This window comes from Pogona vitticeps, chromosome 1 (assembly GCF_051106095.1).
Source record: "Pogona vitticeps strain Pit_001003342236 chromosome 1, PviZW2.1, whole genome shotgun sequence".
In the NCBI taxonomy this organism is placed as follows: Eukaryota; Metazoa; Chordata; class Lepidosauria; order Squamata; family Agamidae; genus Pogona; species Pogona vitticeps.
Window position 1 is genome coordinate 344,113,343 of NC_135783.1, and position 26,992 is coordinate 344,140,334.

General features: G+C 43.5%; 1 protein-coding gene and 1 long non-coding RNA gene across 4 annotated transcripts in view; one reads left to right on the forward strand and one right to left on the reverse strand.

Moving 5' to 3' along the window:
* Window positions 1-227: 227 nt before the first annotated feature.
* On the reverse strand, window positions 228-26,345 carry LOC140703264 (uncharacterized). The gene is made up of 3 exons (XR_012082689.2): window positions 26,216-26,345; window positions 9,753-9,917; window positions 228-8,216 (listed from the first exon to the last, which is right to left on the reverse strand). It is a non-coding gene; the product is annotated as an uncharacterized LOC140703264 (long non-coding RNA).
* AKT1 (AKT serine/threonine kinase 1) overlaps window positions 12,400-26,992 on the forward strand; it is a 139,936-nt gene continuing 125,343 nt past the window's right edge. The window contains exon 1 of one of the 3 annotated variants that reach the window (XM_072986752.2): window positions 12,400-17,999. The gene's annotated coding sequence lies outside the window, so the exon portion shown is untranslated. Of the gene's footprint in view, window positions 18,000-23,718; window positions 24,811-24,830; window positions 25,282-26,992 lie in introns of those variants that run through there. The other 2 variants (XM_072986751.2, XM_072986750.2) reach the window with 2 other exon arrangements.

Here is a 26,992-nt window from a genome sequence, read left to right on the forward strand (position 1 = left end):
TCCCTCAAGGAAGTAAGAAAGATGGCTTGTAGACAAAGGGCCTTTTCGGCAGCTGCCCCCAGACTATGGAACGCCATCCCAACTGAGTTTCGTCTGGCGCCGACGCTGATGACACTTCGGTGCCAGGTCAAAACCTTCCTGTTCCAGAAGGCTTTTAATTGAAATAATATTAACTGTGGGTCCAGATGGCAATTTCTAGAGTATATATTTTAATTGTATTTTAATCGTTTTATCTTTTTTACTGTAGTTACATTGTTGTAAGCCGCCCAGAGACCTTTGGATAGTGTGGGCGGCATGTAAGTTAAATAAATAAGCAAATAAATAACTCTCACACACTAGTACCATAATGGTAAATGTGGAAGTTCAGGTGCTCATTGTGATTGTCCTAGTATTTAGCCATTCTGCATATAAGAAGAATCCCAATATACAGGTGATTGGGTCAGTCCATTTCAATAAATAAGGAACACATGTTTTGTAAAGTTAATGGCTTTTCATTTCCCACTGAAGACCAAGCCACTCTTAAGATCAAGCTGGGAAGTCCATCAGTTTCCCAGCTACTGTGAGGACTGCAGCTCAGTACCCACAGTTTCACTTATCAGCTGTCTGAAAAAAAAATGAAATAACTAATAAAATAAATAAACTCAGAAATACATACTTCCAAGGTGTAGTACCATGACTGACCACTAGGTGGAGCAAGAGACTGTTGTATAAAGGCGACTTTATGGAAATGCACTCCGCACCTCACCTCTCCGAAGGAAGCAGCTTCCAGTGAAATGGAGAAGCAACATGGCAGGGAGCAGGGAGGTGGCATTTGCTGGTTTCAGGGAAGACTTCCTTGCCAACAGGACGGCAGGAAATCCAGCCCTTTAGCAAGACTGGGCCGGGATTCCATGCACGGATGCCAGAGAAACTGGAAGTAGGTGCTTAGTTTATCCACTATTTCCGGCATCCGCAGGAGGGGCTTGGAAGCAATCCCTATGGATACCACAGTTCTGCCGTATTCTGTAAGTGAAACCCTGTTGCACCTTGTATGATTGAAATGCCCACATGTTCAAAATGGCAGTGGGGCAACACCCTTTTCGATCTACCATTGCCTGATCAGTGTCCTAAACTGCTTCATAAGTACAAGATGATCCTAGCTGAAGACATCAAGCTGTAACACAGGATAGTACAGTTCCTTTTGCATTACCAAAGTAACCAAAGTTACTTCCCTAAGTTACATACTGAACACAGCAAAAGCAGAACGAGTGTGGAAGGAATGAAGCAATTATGCTCCCTTTGGGAGCAGGGCTAAACAGATTGTGGTTATTCATCACCGAGATACTGTTCCTGCCAGCAACTCATGACTAGGGTTATAGACATGCGTACAGGGCAAAACTAAAAGATGCTGACAAGAAATCTTAGAGATACTCCATGACTGGAAGAGAATGATCCTCAGCTGACAAAAATGTCTTGAGTGTTACAATGGGAGTTTCTCACATTTCCAAGAGTATGCAAATACCTTACTTTGCTTGGTGATTGATCCTACAAGACATGGCACCCTTTTGAAGTGTTAATTTCATAAACTTGAAATCAGTTCACCCCTCTGCCACCTTTCAGTTCTAGTCATGGGCTCCCTCTAATGTCTCCTTCTGGCTCTAAAGAAGATGGTCGGAAATAAGCACATTGATAGTGGTGAGTTAAACATTATTCCTGATCACTTTCAGATATAAAATATTTCATAGAAACATTCAGATGTCAATGTTTCCTGTCTGAAATTCAATAGTGGTGGTGGTTCATCCCCCCTCTGCTGCCTGCTCTCCTCCTCTTGACTTTCATATATTCCACAACCCCACTCTCTATACTGTATTTGAAAAATTATTGTTGTCTAGTTTTTATGGGGACAGGATTGTGACTCTAATCCTAAACATGTCTGATGTAGTAATTAAGAGAAAGTAGGAAGCAGAGAGAGAGAGGGGGGTGAAGAAAGATTAGAGCGACATAATTAGCTGAGGAAAGTTCATTAGGCAAATATGAAAATGTTACATATAGCATTGCTGAGGCTTTCTATTTGACTTTCGAAGTGACAGATGCATTGCGAAGCATTTCTGAAATTAAGGTAAATTAAGATAACGAGCTTTGAGAATCCAACCTAAGCTGGAGCGATTCAAGAGTGTTTGACCTGCTTTTTCAGCTTTTCTTTATTAGAGACAAAAGCATCCAAGTATCTTGCTAAATTGACCAGAGGGTTGATAAACTATAAATAAAGAACCAGCAAGATGGCAGAAAGGAGACCCATTAACTGTTCCCATGGCATTGTTGAGAAACAAAATCAAGAAGACAAAGGACCAACTTTGAAGGATGCCTCTCTGTTACAATTATTCAAAAGGCTTCAGAAGCAATTACTGTATTATCTCAAATGATAAGGGAAAAGATAGCAAAGCAGCAGGCTCATCAACAGCACCCATTGTCATTGCACTTCACCCAGTACAGATGATGGACAAAGATCCCCAAAGACTGTATTTTAGCAGCTTTTTAAAAAGCTTGATGGAAATTAAAAATTAATTAAAAAGCCAAAGATGGAGAAGCTCTATACAGTCAGCAAAAACAAGACCTCGAGCTGATTGTGGCTATCAGCTTCTTATAGCAAAACTCAAGCTTAAACTGAAGAAAGGAGGAAAAACCACTGGGCTAGTCAGGTATAATCTAAACCAGATCCCTTATGAATACACAATGGCAGTGAAGAAGAGATTTTAAGGAAGATTTGGTGGACAGAGTGTCTGAAGAACTATGGATGGAGGCTCGTAACATTGTACAGGAGGCAACAAAAACCATCCCAAAGAAAAGGAAATGCAAGAAAGCAAAGTGACTATCCAACGAGGCATTAGAAATAGCAGAGAAGGAAACAAAATGCAAAGGAGATAGGGAAAGTTACAGAAAATTGAATGCAGACTTCCAAAGAATAGCAAAGAGAGACAAGAGGGCCTTCTTAAATGAACAGTGCAAAGCTAAGAAGAAAACGATAGAAAGGGAAAAACCAGAGATCTGTTCAAGAAAATTGGAGATATTAAGGGAACATTTTGTCCAAGATGGACATGATAAAGGACAAAAATGGGAGGGACCTAACAGAAGCAGAAGACATCAATAAGAGGTGGCAAGAATACACAGAGAAATTATACCAGAAAGATCTGGATGTCCCAAGCAACCCAGATAGTGTGGTTGCTGACCTTGAGCCAGATATCCTGGAGAGCAAAGTCAAGTGGGCCTTAGAAAGCCTGGCTAACAACAAGGCCAGTGGAGGTGATGGCATTCCAGTTGAACTATTTAAAATCTTAAAAGATGACGCTGTTAAGTGCTACATTCAAAATGCCAGCAAGTTTGGAAAACTCAACAGTGGCCAGAGGACTGGAAAAGAAGGGCAGTGCCAAAGAATGTTCCAACTACCATACTATTACAGTCATTTCACGTGGTAGCACGGTTATGCTCAAAATCCTACAAGGTAGGCTTCAGCAGTGCCTGACCACCTTATCGGTCTCCTGAGAAACCTATATGTGGGACAGGAAGCAACAGTTAGAACTGGATATGGAAACATTGATTGGTTCAAAATTGGGAAAGGAGTATGACAAGGCTATATATTGTCCCCCTGCTTATTTAACTTATATGCAGAATACATCATGCGAAAACCTGGAATGGAGAAATCACAAACCGGAATTAAGAAATGCAGGAAGAAATATCACCAACCTCAGATATGCAGATGATACCACTCTGATGGCAGAAAGTGAGGAGAAATTAGAGAACCTCTTAATGAGGGTGAAAGAGGAGAGTGCAAAAAATGGTCTGAAGCTCATCATCAAAAAAACTAAGATCATGGCTAGCGGACCCATCACCACCTGACAGATTTTACTTTTTTGGGCTCCATGATCACTGCAGATGGTGACAGCAGCCACAAAATTAAAAGATGCCTGCTTTTTGGGAGGAAAGTGATGACAAACCTCGACAGCATCTTAAAAAACAGAGATATCACCTTGCCAACAAAGGTCCACATAGTCAAAGTTTTTAAATATTGATGTATGGAAGTGAGAGCTGGACCATAAAGAAGGCTGACCACTGAAGAATTGATGCTTTTGAATTGTGGTGCTGGAGGAGGCTCTTGAGAGTCCCCTGGACTGCAAAGAGAACAAACCTATCAATTCTGAAGGAAATCAACCCTGAGTGCTCACTGGAAGGACAGATCCTGAAGCTGATGCTCCAGTACTTTGGCCATCTCATGAGAAGACTTCCAAGATCTGAGCAAAAGCTGTTGAGAATTTTGGTTAAACATGTATTCTCAGAATATTAGCAGAGTTGGGAGATATTCGCCTGCCACAGTTCCTTCCTCCATATCTATATTGAAGGTGTTCTCATCTGGTCACCCTCAGGGACTCACCTTTGGGTCACTGCACAATTCAGCTGACATTCAGAGTATACGTCAGAAATGGATACATGTTGTGACCTTGTTGGAGAATCAGGGCATGACTCCAGAGAGTACAAGCGCCAGATGGATGGAGCCTTGTGACTCTGCCTGTGGCACTCCATCTATGCCGGAAGGAAGGGACATGGAATCCTTCCATGAGTGCTACTAGGAGTCCGGGCACTCTCATTACCATTCCTGTTCTGAATCCACCGTTTTTTTGTGAGATGCAAAAAAGCTCTTTCGATCATCATCATCAACAAAGGAACTAACCTTTGCTGCCATCTCCCATAACCGGAGAAGGTTCATCGACTTTCAAAGCTGTTCTGTTCGTGCAACAGGCCTTGAAAACATCTGGCAGAACATCTGAATGACATGGTCCCTGCTCTAGCAGAATTGAACCAAGGCATCTGCCAAGGGAAGAAAAAGTGGGAGCGAATGTTCAAATCTTAATTTATCTATATATACGTACTTACTTACATACATACATACATACGTACGTATGTACTTACATACATACGTATGTACGTACGTACATACATGTGTACGTACGTACATACATATATACATGCATGCATACATACAACTGCAGTTTCCTTTATCAAATCAACCTACTGTACTTCATGTTTGAATTCCCTCTTTATTGCTTTCTTCTGCGTTTCCAAGCATTGCTGTCTTTTCCAGTGAGTCTTGTCTTTTCAGGATAGGCCCAAGTATAATAGCTTCAGTTGAGTCATTTTTACTTCTAGAGAGAGTTCAGGTTTGATTTGATCTAGCATTCACTTGCCTTTCTGGAGATCAGTGGTATCCATAAAGCTTTCCTCCCAGTGGTGTCCAGCCTTGGCCCTCCAGATGTTCTTAGACTACAGCTCCCAGAAGCCTTCACCACCACCTCTGCTGGCCAGGATTTCTGGGAGTTGAAGTCCAAGAACCTCTGGAGGGCCAAGGTTGGACACCACTGCGCCACATTTAGACCCATTCAAGTCATATAACAACCACAATTTATGGTTTGATGTATTACTTGTATTTAGCTATAGCTGTTTTTCTTGCTCAAAAATTATGCTACTAAAATCAGAATATAGAACAGAGCTGAAATGAAATGGTATTTTAAAAGAAGCTAGAAACAGTTTCAGAAAGCAAACATACTCAATTATAATGAGAAAGATGGGTAGAAAATTTGTCTTAATAGGCAACAGCGGCACTTCAAAACAGCACCCTATTAAAATACTCTATTTTAACTATTTTTACCCTGCCTTTCTCCTTGAAAAGGATCCAAGGTGGCTTACAACAATGAAAGACAATATTTAAAGTTGAAAACAGAAAACAAGGAGTATACTATATGGTTAACATCATTAAAAGACAATATTTAGAACTATGAGTAATGAATAAGGAAGCATCTTACATCATTAGCAGGCAGTATTAAGGCAAAGATCAATAAGTATACAAAACTTTTTTAAAAATGTTTTGCCCCCAAAGTAACTTCCTAACAAACTGGTCATGAAGAACAACAAGTACGACATGTAAAATATAAACACATTAACACAGACAAAGCAAACACATGCAAAAGAACTGGAAAGAAACAGGTCAAATTGTGGAGTTCACATAAAAATAGGACATACACCTCCCATCAGCACATATGATTCAAAATCCATTTGAAAACAACAAGATAAAAGGACAAAAATTAACATGCAACATGTATACATATCAAGGAATGAAACAATACAGAAAAATATTACACAATACAGTGAGTTACAGGAGAGGAATAGCTGGTACATTAACCTAACACATGGTCTATTAACCAGCATCCATGTGCATTGAGAGTAGTCCATCTGTTCCCAAGTTCATTTTTCCAGGGATGTGATTCCCAGCCAAATCAAAGTTCTGGATACAGTACTCTGCTCGCCCATGGCCCAACAGGTTGTTGAGTGGATGAGTTGACATATGATACAGTGTGTGCAAAAGAGGATTGACAACACAATCTCGGTATCTGTTCAGCTTGACATGTAATGGGATGGGACTTTCTTGTTCCCCAGAGTCACAGTATCATAGACTAAGGCATGAAGGGGTCATCAAGTCTAGCCCCCTGCTAAAGCAGGATATCTGTTCCTGTCATTTCTCTGCAAACTCCACACAGAACCAGAAGGCAGGAATTCTAAGTGTAATATCTCACTCTGAAAGGTCAAAGAAGGCATTATTAAACAACAGCTACAACACATGTAAGGTGACCCGTGACACACCCCACACTGCCATCTTCTTCCTTGGTGGGCACGACCTGCAGGTTGGGAAACACTGCGTTAAACAATGATGCCAAGAAGCAGAAATGACATACTATTGTTGTTAGTCGGTTGGCCCCACTCCTGGAGGGTGGTGATGACGGATTAAACTGACATCTTCAATTGCTTTGGGAAGTACAATGACCGCACAGTAAACCCAACTCTTAATCCCAGCCTCAGCCCTAATACTAACCACACCGCTGATTATCAGTACATTGAATCCTAGTGAGATCAGAAAATTGCCCTTCAGGCAAGCCGAGTGCATTTTTAAACAATAATACTGGTGCGTAAGGGTTAATTTTAGCCCTCTAAAAAGCAGTCCAGATGATAAAGTCTTAGATCAGCAGGTTTTTTTTTTTAAAAAAATGCTTGTGTGGACTTTATCAGAAAACGGCAGAATCAAAGGCTAGAATCTATTTGAATAATTATGCCAGCTTAAGTCCAGTGGCATCAATATCAGGTACACAGAAGTTGTTGTTCGTACTTCTCCTTGTGTGCTAAGTCACAAAGCTAGTGCGCGACCGGAAATAATACCACTCACATTATTTTATTTATGTATTTATTTATTGGACTTATATAGCGCTACAAGCACTCTCCGGGCGGTTTACAATTTTTTAATTATACAGGCTACACATTGCCCCCCCCCCCAGCAAGCTGGGTACTCATTTTACCGACCTCGGAAGGATGGAAGGCTGAGTCAACCTTGAGCCGGCTACCTGGGATTTGAACCCCAGGTCGTGAGCACAGTTTTAGCTGCAGTACAGCGTTTTAACCACTGCGCCACGAGGCTCATCCTAACTAACAGCAATTTGCCATGGGGTTTTATGCCACTGGACTTATGGTGCTGGGTATAAGTGATGAAATTCTTGGCCAATTCTTTCTTAACTCTTAGAGCAGTATGACAATGGAATCAATTACCTTGAGAGGTGGTGAAACCTCCCAACACTGGAGGCATTCAAGAAAAAAATTAGGCAACCATTTGTCAGATCTCCTTTGATTTGGATTCCTGTATTGAGCAGGAGGCTGGACCTGGTGGCCTTTTAGGCCCCTTCCAAGACAATTATTCTAGGATTCTATTAAAAATAATCTAGTCCCACTTGCATAGATCCAAGAAATCATCTGGTACAGAAACCCTGATAGGTGAACATTAATGTCTGCTTTTAAAACTGCTCATGAGTCCACTGTCATCCTGTTCCAATGCTGAACAAGTCACATCAGCATGAAATGCTTCCTCTAACATTTAATTAATGTCCCATTTCTTGTAAATTGAACTCATTGGTTTAATCCCGTTCTCTGAAATAAAAGAATTAGCTCCATCATCTGCATTACAGCCTTCCAAATACTGCAGAATGGTTATCATCATAGTAGCTCTTTGTTATCTGTTCCCCAGGCTAAACATTAACAAATCCTTCAACTTTCTCCACAGGGTGTGGTATTTAGAACTCCCACATTTTTCGATGTCTTCCTTTGGCTCCACCTAGTTTGTTGATGTCTTGCATAAACAGGATCCAAATCTGAAAAACAGTATCCCAGGCAAGGTCTGATCAAAGCAGAATACAACAGAACCATATTTCTCTGGCCTCCTAGACCACCCACTCATCCCATTAGAACAGTGGTTTCCAACCTTGGGACCCCAGATGTTCTTGAACTACAACTCCCAGAAGCTTTCGCCACAGAACATCTAGGGACCCAAGATTGGGAACCATTGCATTAGAAGGCTTGTCCTTATAAAATGAATACTGCCAACAAGTCGATATATATTTTTATTATTCAGGAACTTGGAAAGAGTGTGAAATCCTTTCAGGAGATGCTTGCTCAAAGAATTGCATTTGAAGGTGACATTGGACTTAATGTCTCATACTGGACTTTCTTAAGAGTGGACAGAATTTCACCACCACCTTACCCCTGCAGCCACCATATGCCTTTCCAAAATCTGCTTCCAATGTTCCCCAGTGTAAATTTTGAAGGTGTTGTAATGGGCAGGGCTGCCGGACAAAGAAGGGAATGACCCATGAATTCCAGGGATGAGTTAACTGTGTTCTGCCGTTGCCTCCAATAGCTGTCTGATTGCAGGAATCCTGACATTGCAGCTTTTTCACCAAAATGATGAAGGCGAGGAAGCATTTTGGTTATGCAGCAATAAAAGATACCCAGGACAATCAACAGTTAATTTCTATCCAGTGGCAACAGCGTGCTAAGGGTCTAGGAATATTGGTAGTTTTGCTTTTATATTTTAAATAATTCTAGAAATATATCCCCAAACTTGTGTCTTATCAGCTGTTTGGATTGGGCTGGATCAGTTAACTATTGACAGGCGTGTCATAGCCAGGGAGTTACAGCTTTATGAGATCTTCCTGTCTTGACATTTGGACAAACAGGATCAAGATGCTGATTATCTTTTTCAGAGAACTTGCAAAAGGAGAGGGAGGTAACATCACAAGGACATCATAATTCTTTGGGACTAATTCAGTGTTACTCAGTGCAGCGAATCAGCAGCTGATGGAAGAGATGTATTTGAAATTCCACATAGAGTTCTCTCTGTGTGTGTTTTGTTAAGTGGGGAAAGAAAGAATTCAGGATTTTCTGTACAGGCTAATTTGTGTTTTGACATTTTTACAGGCCCATGGCACTTTTGCATTAACGCTGGCTATGCTGAAAAGAAATGTGAAATGTTTTAGCTAAAGCTGTGACTCAGCAACCATCCACGATCCTTCCTCCCTCTGTTCTTTACACCACATTGTGTTGGATTTGCAGGTTGACGACAGCAGCTGGATTCCCAGAACTACACACTTATTATTGTCAAGGAGAGCATAGGGATGTGCGTCTGCATGGGTCGAGAGAGAAGGATGGATTGGAAGATGAGTCAGGAGAGAATTAGTAAAACTCTGCATTCTTTAGCTGGTACTTGTGGTGTTTTGATGAAATGCAGCCGCAGAGCAAAGTGGGGGAGGGAAGCCCTGCAAGATTGTCGCAGTCTACGTTTGGCTCTAGGCAGCTGGAAGGTGGGGAGTGATGCTGAATATTGGACAGAGAAGGAAACTTTAACTTACCTTTTAGAAGTAATTAGTTAACAGGTATAATTCCAAAGGGACGTGGTGGCGCTGCGGCTTAAACCGCAGAAGCCTCTGTGCTGCAAGATCAGAAAACCAGCCATCGTAAGATCGAATCCACGCGACGGAGTGAGCTCCCGTCGCTTGTCCCAGCTCCTTGCCAACCTAGCAGTTCAAAAGCATGTAAAAATGCAAGTAAATAAATAGGTACCACCTCGGTGGGAAGGTAAAACGGCGTTCCGTGTCCAGTCACGCTGGCCATGTGACCACAGAAACTGTCTTTGAGCAAACGCTGGCTCTATGGCTTGGAAATGGGGATGAGCACCGCCCCAAAATCAGACACGACTGGACAAATTGTCAAGGGGAACCTTTACCTTATAATTCCAAAGCCTAAAAATTGTTGTTTGCTGTTATAATTCTTTTTACAAGTACCTTTGTACTTCTCAATTTTTCAAAAGTATCTAAGTTACTCTAAGTTTTTAAAGTTTTTTAAAAGTACCCCGAAGTTACTTCAAATTATTACAGTACCATTATAAATCTGAATGCTATAAGTTTTTGGAGGTACAGAACATACTCTCTACCTGTTGACCACATCCTGACCTACAAAAGAGCATGAGATGGTGCTTGAATCACCTGACGTTACTCTGCTACTATTCAGTTAGCTACACCTTGATAACTAGAAAATTTTACTGTTGCACTGTAAAGGAATTGAGTCAGTTTGGCTGCAATGTACAGTCTTCACAACTGGGAAAAATCAATTACAGTTACTTCTTGGTTGAAACTAATTGCAGTGGTGCCTCGCTTAACGAGCGCACCGTATAACGACGAATTCGCATAGCAATCCGTTTTTTTGGATCGCTAATGCGAAGGCATACCAACGGTTCCAATGGGCGAAAATCGCTTAGCGACGATCGATAAGCGTTTCGCTTACCGATTTTTGCTTAGCGATTTTTTTCAATCAGCTGTTTGGCGGTTCCAAAATGGCCGCCGGACGCCCGAAATGGCCGCACACAGCATTTTCGCGCCCTGCCTTCACTTACCGAGGGCGCGAAAATTGCGGCTGGATGGGGGAAACATCGCAGAACGGTGAGTTTTGTGCCCATTTGGAACACATTAAACTTGGGCTTAATGCGTTTAATGGGCTTTTCCATTCTGTATAGTGATGTTTCCCCATAGCGAAGGTTAATCCGGCACAGATTAACCTCGCTATGCGGGGCACCACTGTACATGAAACTCCAATAGCAAAAAACATGGCAGTGAGATGGGATCAGGGAATAAAATAGTTCAAGTTTTTGTCCAAGCATTTCTTAAGCATTCCCACTATTATAGTTAAAATGAAAACTAATAATTTACAGTATTGACTCTTTTTCCTTGACCTATACCCAGTCAGTCTAGCTTATAGTTGCATATTTTCACTGGAATAATCTGGTTTCTACTTATCACATGCTTGGTTTGAATTTGCAAGTGGGGAGCTGCCAGCATTACATTCTGGATTCTCTATGTGTGCTCCATCTCACCTCTTCTAAATTTTATCCCACTGATAGAAAATGTGTTGGTAGTGTTAATGGTGGTAGATATCACAATAAAAGAACAGTATGTTTCCATTACTCTGCAGAAAACTGTTGCAGAGTTTTGAGCTTCTGGTAAAATTCTCTTTTTGATATACAACAGAAGTATAGAGCGACAGAAGAGAATAGATGCAAAGTTCCCCAGAGTCCACCCCATTCTCATTAACTGGCACTTGTTGTTGTTCTTTAGTTGTTTAGTGGTGTCCTACTCTTCGTGACCCCATGGACCAGAGCACGCCAGGCTCTCCTGTCTTCAACTGGCACTTACTCTGAAACGTTTGTAGGAGAAAGAATTTAAAAACATTTATTTACTTATAACTGCTTGAAATTACAGACTTATACAGTATATACTGCTTTCTTTACTGCACACATACTAGCAACCAAGTAAGCAGATCAAAAACAGCTACAAACAACTGCCACCAATCAACAAAAGAGTGTGATAGAAATCTCAACCTAGAGGCAGGACCCTCTTGAATTTCAAAGGCTGGAAGGAATGGTGCTGGATAGATAGACCATTACCTCAGCCCAGAAGAAGTCCCTCCGAGTAATTCAGTCCACAGATAGCATGCAGAGTTGGAAATAAAGCTCCAACAGAAACATCATATATCAAGCAACTCTTAGCTTCTTTCTCTATGTACAGTGCAAGCTCCTCTTCACCATTAGAGATGGGGATATTTGTATTAGTACACGAGTATCTCTTTCACAGCTGGCCCTAATGAGGGTCTGGCCCCTGGGACCGGACCGTCCACTCACGCGTCCTGCTGCGGTGCCAGTCCCGCTAATCCTCCCATTGTTGCCCAGAGCTCTGCTGTCTTCCTGCTCGGCTGGCCACTCCAGGCGGGAGGGGGGGCAGAAGGACAAATCTCCCTCCATTGGCCAGGTAGGCGGGATTGACACCATGGCAGGACATGTGAGTGGATGGTCCAGCCCCAGGGCCCTCATTAGGGCCAACTGCGACCAGGATATTCATATTCATATATGCATATGAATATCCCCATTTCTATTCACCCACCATAAGGACTAGAAACTTGATTTTTTATTTATGTACTTGTGATATTTGTACCCGGCATTTCCCACTGACGGTGATTTCAACTAAGGGGACATAGTTTCTGCAAGCAAAGCAAGTCTTGTACCACTGTGGTACAGTCTTTTCTCGTTAAGAAAATAGGCTATTTAGCCAGATGTACAGCTTGCCATGCAGTGGAAGTGAAATATGCAGCCACTGCACTTCTTATTTAATGATGAAACACAGTGCAGGGCTAGGACTTGGAAAAAATAATTGTTTCGGACTACAGTTCTTGAATACTCCAGATAACATAGCCAATGGGCCACTGGCTTGACTGGGTTTGGGAAAGGTGCGGATGTCACAGTCCAAACTGCAGAAGCCAACTGTAGTGGAATGCTAAAAGGTGACGTCATTCCTGCCTGTCCATCACAGCAGCTAAGGGGGAGGAGCTGAGGATAGAACAGGAGGCGGAGCTAGAGAGGCAGTTAGGGAGTTGGAGAGACAGACAGAGAGAGAGGTTAGGGACAGTTGAAGATGTGGAATGAGAGGTAGGGTTTAGTAGAATGAAGGACAGGGTTAGTAGATCGAGCTATGAAAGGAAATTGAGAAGTTGAAACCACACTGAACAAGCAGGAATGAATGTATAAGCACTACAAGAGAGATATTAATTGAAAGCACAGTGATTGACTACATGATCCAAAATGTATTAACACCTGAACCAACTCATATGTGATTCACCTTTTGATTTGTTTAATAATAAAAGAATAATTAATTAAAACCTCTGCTTCCTAAGCTCTGTGACCCTTAATGTTGGTAGCACCTGTGTGAGACATAAATTGGTACAGTGGTGCCTTGCTTGACGACGTTAATTCATTCCAGCGAAATCGCTGTAGAGCGAAAACGTTGTAAAGCAAAATAAAAAAGCCCATTGAAACGCATTGAAAGCCGTTCAATGCGTTCCAATGGGCTGAATAACTCAACGTCCAGCGAAGATCCTCCATGGGGCGGCCATTTTCGCTGCCTGTAAAGCGAGGAATCCGTCCAAAAACACAGCAGGGAGCCATTTTGAAAACCCGACGATCAGCTGTTTCGATCATTGTAATGCGAACAATCGATACCCGAAGCAGGGAATCAATTGTCGCAAAGCAAAAAAAAAACCCATTAAAACATCGTTTTGCAATAGCAAAAACATTGTCGTGAAGCGGATTCATCATTATACGGAGTAATTGTTAAGTGGGGCACGACTGTATTAGGAGAATACCTGGTGGCAGCAAAAAAGGGCGTGTTCCTTTGTGGGGTCCAAAGAAATAGGGGCCACAAAGGGTTGATCGCCACATCAACCCTCCTTCTTTTGCATCTGCTTTCCTGACCAGCTGGCATCCCTTTGAACATAAAAAAAAAAAAAACAGCTGCTGCCACATACTTTCTAATGTTTCAAAATGTAAAATATATGGACTTCGAAAGGGATTTCATGAAATCCAGGGGCTTCCCTAAGTATTAAGGTTGACTGGTTTCACTGTCTCATAATGTTACAAGATTTTATTTTAAAAATTTCCTTGTGAGATCCTCAAAATACCATTGAAACCTATCTTTCAGTTTCTGTTATCGTTACTTGCATCTCCTCTTGATTGCATCTGTGAATTATTAATTACTACATTTTAATCCTGCCCTTCAATTAAGGAGCCTAGGATAGTATACACACCTCTCTGCCCCATAAACTGACAACAGTTTTGCCAATTAGGCTAGAACTGAGAGACGATAAGACTAAGGTTTTCTAGGGAACAACATAAGTTAATCTAGATGTCCCCTGACCTAGGGATAACAATTGAGGAAAGCAAGTCCCATCCCATCTTGCTTGTGATGGACTCTGTGGAACACAAGATGCCAGAGTAGCAGAGATCTTCGGTTGGGTCCAGCACAACATTTTTATCTTCCTAAGTGTGCATACAGACCTCAAGATACAGCGTGAACCCGTATTTGCAAATGGGGAAAAGGCTCGAGTCACTTCAGTGTCCAGAACCAAATCTTGATTCGGTGAAAAAAGGTCCCTTACATTTCAATACCCTCTTTGTGAACGGGAAAAAGTGATGTGAGATGACATAATTAACAAAAAACAAAAACCCACAAATATCTAAATGATTCAAATGGAAACAGCTGTATCATACATTTCCAACCATGAATCCCTACAACAAATTTCTAAAACATTTTAGAGGAAAGAGTAGTATGCAGTTAAAATCTAATGTATTGCTTGCATCTATCGATCAATCTATTTATGCAAGGTGGCTTGCATCATTGAAATACAGTATTTAATGATAACAACAGTGAGTATACAAATACTAACAAGGAACAAATAAATATTATACTAAAATAAAGTAAACAAAAGCAACACCAAAGCACATTCATAGCAGCAATGTACAATAATCCATTTAAAAAACCCATTCAGGCAGGCATTCACTGAGGGAAAGTTTGTCTGAAGGGAAAGGTCTTTGCCTGCTTGTGGAAGGACAGCAAAGATGGAGCCAGCCTAGCTTCCTGTGGAAGAGAGTTCCAAAGTCTGGGAGCCACCAAACACCCCTGTGAAGGTGGCAGGAATGAGAGAAAGCCCTCTCCTGATGATCTTAACACTTGGGCAATGGATCTGCAGCCAGTGGAGCTGCTGTAACAGGGTTATGTGATTCCTGTGACCAGCCCCAGTTACCAATCTTGCGGGTAACTTTCAGACCTGCTGAAGTTTCCTGACCTTTTCTAGAGGCAGCCCCATGTAGAGCACATTACAGTAATCCAGCCAGGATGTAAGTAACTAAGGTGTGCATCACCGTGGCCAGATCAGACCTCTCCAGGAAAGGGTGCAGCTGGCACGATAGTTTTAACTGTGCAGAAGCATTCCTGATGAAACCTGGGCATCCAGGCTCGGAGATGAATCCGGGAGCCCCCCAAGCTGAGTGCCTGTATTTTTAGGGGGAGTGTTACCCCATCTAGCACAGGATGCAACCCTGTTCCTTGATCTGCCTTTCAACTGACCAGGAGAACCTCTGTCTTGTCTGGATTAAATGTCATTTTATTCACCCTTGTCCAGTCCATTAATGACACCAGACACTTATCTAAACTAAAGGTGGACTGATGAAATAAAATTGTTTTCAAGGGGGAAAAAAAGGGAGACAGAGCTAATGCATCTCTACAAATTTCGGGCTGTCACATAAAAGGCTCTGCTTTCTGGCGGATCCTGCTGAAGACCTGCAAATATGGACTCCGTGGCTGATTTTAGCACTTGTGGAAGTCTGCTTGATCCCAAAGCATTTAGATCAGTAATTTCTACACATGGGTTGCCCGAGATTGGCCAGAATCCTGTTCCTTAGCATAGCAAGTCACAATAAGGATCAATGGAGATTTAGTGAGTCAATTCCTGTCTAAGTTCCATTGATTGAAACGGGTCTGCCCTAACTGTGACTTACTTCAGCATAGTAAGTAGCAGTTCGAGTAGGCCTATATGAATCAGTTGAACTTGCAGAGGAATTGACTCATGAAGTCCCCATTGATTCAATGGACCTACTGTAGTTTGATTTACTATGCTAAGCAACAGGAGTTTGGGCATTGTTGAGTTCCAACTCCTCTCCACTCCATTCTCAACAGGAAGTCCCTAATAACACTGGGTCACACGGTTGATAATTTCAAGGATCTACTATTGCAACGCTCTCTCTGAGGCTGCCCTTAAAGGTAGTTCAGAGGCTGCAGCAAGTGCAAAATATGGCAGCCAGATTGGTCATGGGTACATCTAAATTTCACCATATTTAACCTCTCCTGGCCTGCCTGCACGGGCTGCCAGAATGTTTCCGGGCCAGATTCAAGGTACTGATGTTAACTTATAAAGCCCTTTACAGCTTAGGTTCTCACTACCTGTCAGAGAAACTCTCCCTCAGGTCATCCTCCCATCTCATCCACACCTCCCAATCCTTGATGCTGTGGATGGCTACTCCAAGAGAGGCCTGGAAGTTGTCAACCAGAAGCTATGGCTTCCCAGTAGTGGCCATCTGACTCTGAAATTCCCTCCCTGTGGAGGTGCCATTGGCCCCCATTCTTCTGAGCTTCCAAGCTAGTGGCTTATCTACCAAATGGTATACGTTTAAACAAATATATACATGCCCTCCCCATTTTCCATGGTAGCAGACTCTTCTGGGGATTGAAACTCCTGACCACTAAATTCCCCAGGAGAATTAAATGTTTACCTGTGGCATGGACTGTCCCAGAAAGTGATAGACTTGTTTGACTATTTTTAATCAGGGGTTGAATGGCCATCTGATGCTGATGCTTGAGCTGTGGATTTCCTGCTTCAGTTGGATTAGATCGGTGTTTCCCAACGTTGAGTCCCTAGATCCCTAGATCTTTTTGGACTAAAGCTCCCACAAATCCTGGCCAGCACAGCTCATGGTGAAGGCTTCTGGGAGTTTCGGTTCAAGAACACCTGGGGACCCAAGGTTGTGAACCATTGGCCTAGATAATACCTAGGGTCTTTTTTTTTCAATTCTTCAGTTCTTTGATTTACTGTATATACTGTACTTGAGTATAAGCCTAGTTTTTCTGCACATTTTTTTTTGCTTAAAAAGCACCCCCTCGGTTTATACTTGAGTCAGTATCAAAATTACATGTTCTCCCCTGCGGTGCGGGTGTTCTCCGGACTCCCCCGTCCATCTACAGGTGCCTGCAGCCTCTGTGGGTGGTCCGATGACCTGGGTTAAGTACACTGCATTTCCGCTTCAAGGACACTCCTATCTCCTCCTTCTGCATATTCTATATACCCACCTTCCTCCTCCTACCTTCCTCCTCCATTCTCCGTCTCCCTCCATCTTGTTATGCAGCAGTAGAGCAGTAAAGCGCAGCATCCAGTATGAGTCCTCCCTCCGCAGGCAGTGAAGTGTGTATCGCAGCTCAGAAGGGCAGTATCTTCAAAAACATTTCATCTACTGATGCCTCAATTAATGTAATTTTATTGGTATCTATTTTTATTTTTGAAATTTACCAGTAGCTGCTGCATTTTCCACCCTCGGCTTATACTTGAGTCAATAAGTTTTCCCAGTTTTTTTGTGGTAAAATTGGGTCCCTTGGCTTATATTCGCGCCGGCTTATACTCAAGTATATACAATAATATGTAGGGATCCGACTTTGAAAATAACTGGTTTAGATTTGAAATGCTTGCTGCCAGCTCTTTAAACGGGACTGAATTAAAAATGTAATCTTGTTATAACCACGGTTTTAGTTGTGTCCTTTCCAGATGCACTTCCTGTGGACTTCTGGCACATGCCAACTTAAGCTTGTCTGTATACGGTAGTTTTTTAAATGGCTGTAAAGGTTGATCACACTATGCAAGACAAGACTGGTAGACGAGTACATCTGAGCTCAGCCAAAGTGGCTGAAACTCTTACTGCTGTTGGGTTTGATCCAGGGAAAGTTTATTTTAATGGGGCAAAGTGCACTGAACTTTCCTGGTTTATGACAAAGAAGGGCCTCCCAATTTCAGCTGAATGCAGACTGAAGAGCACTCCAGATTTCATCCAAACAAGTCAAGGGGACGATCCGGACCACGTTGAGGTCTTCTCTAGTGAAGAAAGAGGAGGGAACCATCTATTCTCCAGAACCTAAGACATGACTATGACGAGGTTTTGTTTGATCTTCTAAAAGGTAAATATATTTTCTGACGGAGTACTTGTTTCTTATGCTTACATTAGCACAGTGCTGGAAGAAAAATTTATCCGTTCTCAATCAATTTGATTTAGAAAAATCACTTCAGAAAATAATTTTAAAAAGATGAGAAATTTCAGACAATTTCTCAAGGGTATGTTTTTTTCCCCCACTGTACATTCTACTCTGCGGCAGTTGGCATTTTCCCCACCCCACCCCAAACTTCTTACGCTATAGTGAAAGCCCAGCAGAAGATATTGTAAGGAAATTCATTCCACAAGCCTTTTCCAGGTCAGGAAGGTTGGGTAGTCAGAGAAACTGCTGAGTGATGATGAGATGTGTACTAGGAGGAGAAACACATGCATCATCCTTAACGGCCTTCCAGCCTTACAATAAGTTTGCCAAATTTTAAACACGAGAACATCTACATGGCTTTGAGAATGAGGCAAAAAAGGGGTGGGAGCCTATTTCATGGAGAAATGTAACTTATAGAAAATAAATTATGGCACAATGCTGTTTTTCCTTTTATTTTTTTCCTCCCCTGGAGCCGAACACATTACTGTACTTCCTCATGTGCAGCATTGGTCATACCAGGAAGGAGCTACATGAAAGGCGAAACACAGCAGGAAAACAGGAAGTCCGAATACCAGATAGATTGACTCCCTTAAGGAAGTCACAGGTTTGTGTTTACGATAGCTGAGCAGGACTGTTGAGGACTGGGCATTTTACAGATCACTCATTCATAGGGTTGCCATAGGTTGGAAGCAGTTTGATAGCGCATAACAACAACAAAAGGTATCCACGACAACTTTTTTGAAATGTGAAAAATGGAAGTCCCAGGGAAGGTGGCAAATCATGGAGAATTATAACAAATGCGGAGCCGTAATTTATCAGAAGACATTTTTAATGAGAAGGTTCCTGAGATGTCCTTCTTGTCCTTCATCCCCTAGAAACAAAAGGCAAAATTATGAGAAGAATTTACAGGATTGTTGTTGTAGGTTTTTTGGGCTGTTTGGCCGTGTTCTGCCCCCCCCCCAAAAAAACTACAACAACCATTGGATCCTGGACGTGAAAGCCTTCAAGAACACAATTTGCAGGATTCTTTCCAAAATTTTATCAGCCTTTTTTTGGAGGGGTCATGACAGCAGGGGCTGTTTATGCCATAATGCTGTAGAATGATACCAGTTAGAGGGGATTGTGAAGGAGGACAAGTTATGACTAGTTTGCCAATACAGTTGCTGTTTTCCACTTCCAGTGACAGAATTTTTAAAATAATTTTTAAAAAAAGGGTTTTGAGAAACGGAAGTATTTTACTGATACTTTAGACAGCCAGAAAAACAAATAATCGGGTTCTAGATCAAATCGAGCCTGAATTCTCTCTAGAAACAAAAATGAGTAAAATAAGGTGCTCATGTTTTGTGCATATCACGAGAAAAGAAAATTAACTGGAAAAGACAATTATACTTTTATTATAAGGTGGAACGCACCATGGGATGAATTCATTCAGTAGAGGAAACTCCAATATTTATTTTCTATTACCTGACCAGGGCTGTTAATCACAAGCTCTTCAGGAAGTTATTAATTGATTTTCTGTTGAGAAGTTATGTTTAGAGAATGAAATTTGAAGCAAAGAAAGAATGTGTCGAAGGAGCGACCATTTGAAAAAAAAGTACCAATATATTGTCATTCAGCTCATTTTAAATCATTCCCCAGGGCATCTCTGCTCCAGACAAGGAGTTCTGTATCATGCTTACTGATGTAAATCTCAGCATAATAATCATTTTCCCCTGTCTTTAGCATATGTCTAGATGGGCAGCAAATAAATAAATAAATAAATAAATAAATACATAAATAAATAAATAAATATGCAGTTGCAACACCCCCCAAAAGAAGCCTGAACTTTCATTCAATTTTATTGTGCTGAAAAAATGTATTCTTTGTACTAAGCCTACATGAGGAAGGTGAAGAATCTAGATGAAAATCCCCTTCAGTTGGACTTGATTGAATCTGATCACCTGTGAGAGTCTCTTCCAATAATGTTGTGATCCCATGATACCAATCAAATTGGTAGTTTTTACCAGAATCTGACAATAATATGTGATATGCAAAAATTGAGCAAAATTTGGATTAAAAGTGGTAAATGTGTCACATTTTAACAGTTTGTGGTGTGTAAAGTTTTACTGAAAATCATTAACCCAAGCTTGGAAAAGTACAGTGGTGCCTCGCTTTACTATTGCTCCACATTATGATGAATCCGCATTACGACGATCTTTTTGCGATCGCAATTGCGATCCCAAAACGATGGTCTAAATGGGAGAATTTCGCTTTGTGATGATCGGTTCCCTGCTCCGGGTACCGATTCTTTGGAAAATGATGCTTTTTAAACAGCTGATCAGTGGTTTCAAAATGGCCGCCGGGTAAATAAAATGGCTCCCCGCTGTGTTTAGGAACGGATTCCTCGCTATACAGGCAGTGAAAATGACCGCCGTATGGAGGATCTTTGCTGGACAGTGAGTTTTAAGCCCATTGGAACGCACTGAAAGGTTTTTAATGCATTTCAGTTGAGTTTTTATTTTCGCTTTATGATGTTTTCGCTTAACGGCGATTTTCCTGGAACAGATTATCGCCATTAAGCGAGGCATCACTGTAACCTTTCTGGGACTACAACTCCCAGAATCCCCTAGTCAAGAGAGAAGCCTTTTATCTGTAACTCACCTTCATTAAGGGGCATTATTGTGTTCCTTCAATTTATCTGATTCTTGGGTTAAAAGGAAGTAAAGCTATAAGGTGTTATTTTAGCTTTTATAAAGAGATCGGTAGCTCGCTGTGAAACATTTGTAGGGCACTTTGTAGGCAAAATCGCTCGGATCTGCTCTGACTTGGATGTTGTAGTTAATACAAGTCCTCAAGATCAGAGGTCCCCAACCCCGGTCTGCGGCCCAGTGCTGGTCCGTGACCTTAGCCAGACCAGGCCACGGAGACAGACCTCCCCTCCATCCCTGCATGCACTCTCCCTCTCCCCGCACAGCCTCTTTGTGCACGCGCCTGTGGGCCTACACCGACAGCGCTCCCCCACCCCTTTGTGCATGCACATGAGTGCCTCCGAGCACTGCATCCCCCTTGGCACATGCGCACGAGTGCCCTCCCTTTCGTTCGTGCATACACACAAGCACCCACTCCTTCACGCTTGCGTACAAGCGCAGAGGGTGCCCCACCTTCCCTAACCAGTCCAAGGGATTAAAAAGGTTGGGGACCGCTACTCTAGATGTAACTATGGCTCCTGCTTGTCCAGTGTTGATGGATACGTTTGTTTTTACAACTTGATGATGTGGACAGGATCCTTGGAGAGTGAAGGCTACCACTTGTCTCCTGGACCGCTGCCCTTCTTGGCTTATCAAAGCTGCCAGAGACAGACTGGCTGAGCAGGTCCAAGGGGTAGCGAATGCCTCCTTGCAGCAGGGTAGCATCCCAGCTTGCTTAAAGGAGGCAGTAATAATACCATTATTGTATTGAAAAAGTTCTCCTTGGACCCTACAGTACTGGATAATTACTGGTCAGTCTCGAATATCCTACTCTTGGGCAAGGTGCTGGAGTGGGTTGTACCTTCTCAGCTCCAGGGGTTCCTGGATGAGACAGATTATCTAGATCCATTTCAGCCTGGCTTCAGGACTGGTTATGCAACAGAGACTGCTTTGGTCGCCTTGGTGGACAACCTGTGCCTAGGAACTGAACAGCGGGAGTGTACCCTTGTTGGTTCTGCTGGATCTCTCAGTGGCTTTCGATACCATTGACCATGCTATCCTTCTGGGCCATATCTCTGAGGTAACACTTGGAGGCATTGTTTTACTGTGGCTCCAGTCCTTCCTGGACGGGAGAACTCAGAGGGTGGTGCTGGGGGACTCCTGGCCTTTGGCCTGTGATGTCTCCCAGAGATCTGATTTGCCGCCTATGCTATTTAATGTGTACATGAAACCGTTGGGAGAAGTTGTCCATAGATCTGGGGTTCAGTGTCACCCGTATGCTGATGACACTCAACTCTATCTCTCCTTCCATTTAAGCCCAAGGAAGCTGTTTCGGTTCTAAATCAGTGTCTGGTGTCAGGAATGGACTGGATGAGGGCGAGTAAACTGAAACTTAAGAGATGGAAAAACAGAGGTGGAGACAGAACGAGACAGGGATGTTCAGCAGGATTGAATATTATAGCAATAAAGGAATTAAATCTATGGGAATGTTTATCTATCTATCTAATACACAATCCAATTTACAGTCAAATTCAAAGGACATAAGAGGAACCCTAATGTATCAGACCAAAAATTCATCTAGTGCAGCCTTACAGTAGTCATCACCAGATGCCTCCAGGAAGCCCACAAACAGGTCATCAAGATTAAACCCCTCTCCTCTCAGTGTCCCTAGAAAAGTTACATATTTGGAGATTACAATTTCCCAATTCTCCTAGGAGAACAAGTCCTACTTTGGGGATATCAAGAGAAGGCAACGATTCTCTGGAAAAGACAATAAAGCTTAGAAAGTTTGAAGGCAACAGGAAAAGAAGAAAGCCCAATACGAGATCGATCAACTCTCTAAAAAAACATAGGCTTGAGGCTGTAATCGCTGAGCAGGGATATTGAGGACAGGACATTCTGTAGCTCTCTCATTCATAGGGTTACCATGTGTAGTCCTGGCGGTTCTGATTATCTTAAGTTTGTTATTAGAAGAAGTGACTAGAAAAAGGACTGAAAATAGCAGTCCTACTTAGCGATTTTGGCATCTGGGGCTTCACCCCTCTGGGTCATGTGCGATCCGCATAAACATGGAGAGGACAGAGGAATGGTGAGGAATGACTGGGCTCTGAGTGGCCAATGCCCCAGTAGCTCCACCTAAATCAAAGCTCTGGAAAATAAAATGTGACAGTATTGTGATACCTGTGTACTGTCAGAGACAGAGAAGGGGTGGGAGCTACTTCCTCACAATGATGTGTGTGCAGGAACTTGTTTGCTAAAACATACTGGTCTATCTGTCAGTGGCAGGAACAGCCTCCTTGCCAAACAGTAGGACTGGCCCAGGAAAGGAATAAGCAGCATAATTGGTTTTAGTTCTCAGATCAGAAGGGCAGGGGGAATGATTAGGTGGAAAGAGGAGGGGGAGGGTTCAAGGATCTGGTGTCCAAATTTCATAAAGCCCTCTCTCTCTTCATCCATGACTCCTGCACTGACTGGTTCTGCTGGTTTTATTTATTTGTCTCCTGGTTTGTTTCTGCTATTTTATTTTGTGCCCCTCATTTTCTCCTTTACAACTTTTTGAAACTTAGCACTAACTGTGCGATCACTCTGTAAACAAAACACATCAGCAATGCTTTCCCATTCACACAAACCTCAGCTCTGCTTTGTAGGCCTGACAAGCAAGTGTATACAGTATAGGAATGGGATCTAAAGGTATAATCTTTTGCAGATTTTGGTTCTCCTGAATTCACTCTGACCTACATCCAAGTCTGTCCATGTAGGATTCACCATCATCATCTCAGAACTGCAGATCTGGAATGGGGAGCCTATGGATCATCAGGCCCAGATCCTGTCAAGGAAGCTCAAAGGGGAATCAAGCTCCCAAACAGTAGTAAGAATACTTAGTCATCATCAAAATCAATTCTGACAGGTGCGCCGCCCCTGCAAGGTGGGACAAAGGGTCAAGAATCAACCCAGGGTCCTCCTCCTTAATGGGGCTTGTTATTGTATGTTTATATTATTAAAACATTTTTATTCTACATTCTTAACATATACAAATGCAATATATGTCATGGCTGTCTAGACTGGGTCAAGTGAGTATTTGGGAGTTCCAATATCCCACTGGGGTCTCTGTGGAGAAAAGCCAGCCTGTGTAACCTTGGGTAAACTGCACAGCCCCAGAAATGCCCCCAGAACAAGGAAATAGTAAGCCACTTCTACCTGGGAAATCCTGGCAAGGACTGCCTTAAGTCTGAATTGATGGCATATAGTTAATTAAAATAACATAATTTCATATCCCAATTAATCTCCCAAAGTGGCATATAAATGAACTAAATAAAATTTAAAGATATATTATAAAAATTACAAGCATCTCTATATATGGGGTCACGAGGAGTCAGACATGACTTAACGACTAAACAACAATATATCTAGCTACGTATCTATATATACTTGTATTATGACCTGTAAAGTCACTTTGGCCTTACGGTGACCCTATGAAGTAGTGACTTCTCTGTATTGATCTATGATGCTTATGTCAGGCCGAAAACATACCATGTAAATATTATATTGTATATGTAGCACGTCATAATAATAATTATATATATTTCCATCCTCCTATTACAACAGAAATAGCAGGTTGTAGTATTCTATTTTACACACACACACACATATATATTATCATATGTATAGAAGATAAACATGAAAAATCATACCTATATATATATATATATATATATATATAGAGGCATGCCTATATATATATATATATATAGGCATGATTTTTCATGTTTATCTTCTATACATATGATAATATATATATGTGTGTGTGTGTGTGTAAAATAGAATACTACAACCTGCAGAGGGATGAAATGTATGGTACAAGAGCCGGAGGAATTCTCGCCCGTGTGTGCGAGCGAGAGCGACTAGGCGCGACGGCGTGAGGGAGAAAGAGAGAAAGAGACGGGGGGGGGGAGGCCGCCGTTTCTTTATTGTCGCGACGGAGCAACAACAACAACAACAACAACAACAACAACAACAACAAGCCTAAGGAAACGAGAGGAGCGGGAAGTGGGCGCGGAGCTGGCCGGGCGGTAGGACCCCGCGGGCGTCCCGGGGAAGAGGCCGAGGGCGAGAGTGTGTGTGTGTGCGCGCCGAGTGAGTCAAAGAAGGGAAAAGGAAGAAGGGAGACGGCAGGAACTGGGAGCCGCCGAGCGACAGCAACGCCGCCCGGGCCAGCCAGCCGCGCCGCTGCCGCTCCTCCTCCTCCTCCTCCTCGCTCGGCAGGCGAAGGCGAGCCCCCTCGGGTGCCGCGGCGGCGGCGGGGAGGGGAAGGAAAGGAGGCAGCGCTGCGTGCGGGGCTCGCGGAGCTCTTCCTCGGCCGCCCTCCCTCCCATTCATCGCCGGGGCCGGCGGGCGAGCGAGCTCCATGGGCTGATTCCTGGGAAGAAGAGCAGCGGCAGCGGCAGGAGGAAGAGGAGGCGCGGCGCCAAGAGCCTCTCGCGTAGGCCTCGGCTCCGGCCAGCGGCTCGGCTCGGCTCGCCCCCCCCCCCCTTTCCAGGCATGTAAGTGACCGGGCGAGCGGCGGCGGCGGCGGCACCGGGCCCCCGCGCGGCCCTTCTTCTTCCCGTCGGCGCGTGGCGTGGCGCGGAGCCTTTGCAAGCGCCTTGCCTGCCTTGCCTTGCTCCCCTTCTGCCCCCCCTCCACCACCTCCCCGGCCCCCCCGGCCCCAAACACCCCGCCCCCCGCCCTTCTGCGCGCCTCGGGGCGGCTGCTGCTGCTGCTCTTGCTGCTTGGCTCGCTTTGCAACCCTCCTTTTGCCAAGGGGGGGGGAAGCCACACACACAAAACACGACACCCTCCTCCTTGGCAGGCCTGGTCTGGGAAATATTATTCTCGCAACCCGTCCCCGCGCCGCCTCTTTTGAGTGCATTGCAGTAGCAGCAGCAGCGGCGGCGGCGGGGCTTTGCTCCTGGCAGAGGCAGCGGGGCGTCGTGGAAGACACTGCCGCCGCCCCCCCCCAAAAAAAAAGCGAGGGAGAAGAAAGCCGGGGTGGGGAGCAGAAAGAGAATATATGTTGGGTCTCCGTAGACGTGTGTGTGTGTGTGTGTCTGTCCTCGAGCGCGCGCCGAAGCGCCCTCCCCCCTTGGATGTTTTGTTTTACTGTCGTTGTTGAAACTTGGCATCCTTCCCTTTTTCTCCTCTCTTAACCCCCCCCCCCCCACTCCCGGCTCTTTCTGGTTGCCGTTGTGGCAACCTCGTCAGTGGGCTTGGATCTTCAGAGAGGAAGGTTAGACCTATGTGGGGTGTGTGTGTGGAAACCTTCCCCCCCCCGAGGAAAAAAAAATACTCCCCAACCACCCACCTCGGCCTGCCGGACCCTTTGTTGGGGATTCGAGCGTTGCGCTTTTCTGTGGCGAGGAATTGGGAGCTTCTCTTGCTCCCTCGCCCGCCTTTCCACCGCCCGCCCCTTCTTTCTTCGGTGCCCTGTTTGTTTACCTCAGGCTTCCCCATTTGCTGGCCACAGCTGTTGGAGAAGGAAGGAGCCTTCGGTAGGATCGGAGTTTGCCTTCCTTGTTCACTTCCTAGCTAGCTGAGGCTGGGCTTAACGCACCCCGGGGGTGTGTGTGTATGTGTGTTTTCAGGATGTGTTTTCAAGGAATGGTTTCTTCCTTTGAAACCCCCCACCCCACCCCACCCCTGTGTCTTACATCCAGATCCCCCCTCTGACTTGAAATGCACACCACCTTTCATATTTTGCATTCACCAGCTCTCTCCACAACTGCGCCGGCAGCCGTAAGCCACATGTAACTGGTGTGAGCCAGATACAAGACTGGTGCCCACATGTTAACTGGTGAATGATGTGTCATAAGAGGATGCTGGATGGAGTGGACTGCAGCACCTCACGGGGTGCGCCCTCCACAGAGGTGGTGTGGTAGCAAAATGTGCTGCTTCTCCTTGAAAAGTTATGCAAAAGTTATGTCACAAAAATGACATAAATTTGTCATATAATTTTTCTTTAAGGAGAAACCTTTCCATTACAAAAACCAACTGCATTGTAATATTCCCTGAGAAATAGAGAGCACATCGGTGTACTGTTTGAGAGCTTGTATTTGAATGATTTAATGAAACACCTAAACACTTTTAAGGCTGTAATATCTACCTTAGATTCACGATATGGATGTGAAAGAACCTCATTGGCTTCCTCAGGGGTTGCTTAAGCAAAACTGTAGGATTTCTGATTTAAAACATTTTCACCCAGTGTGGCGTAGTGGA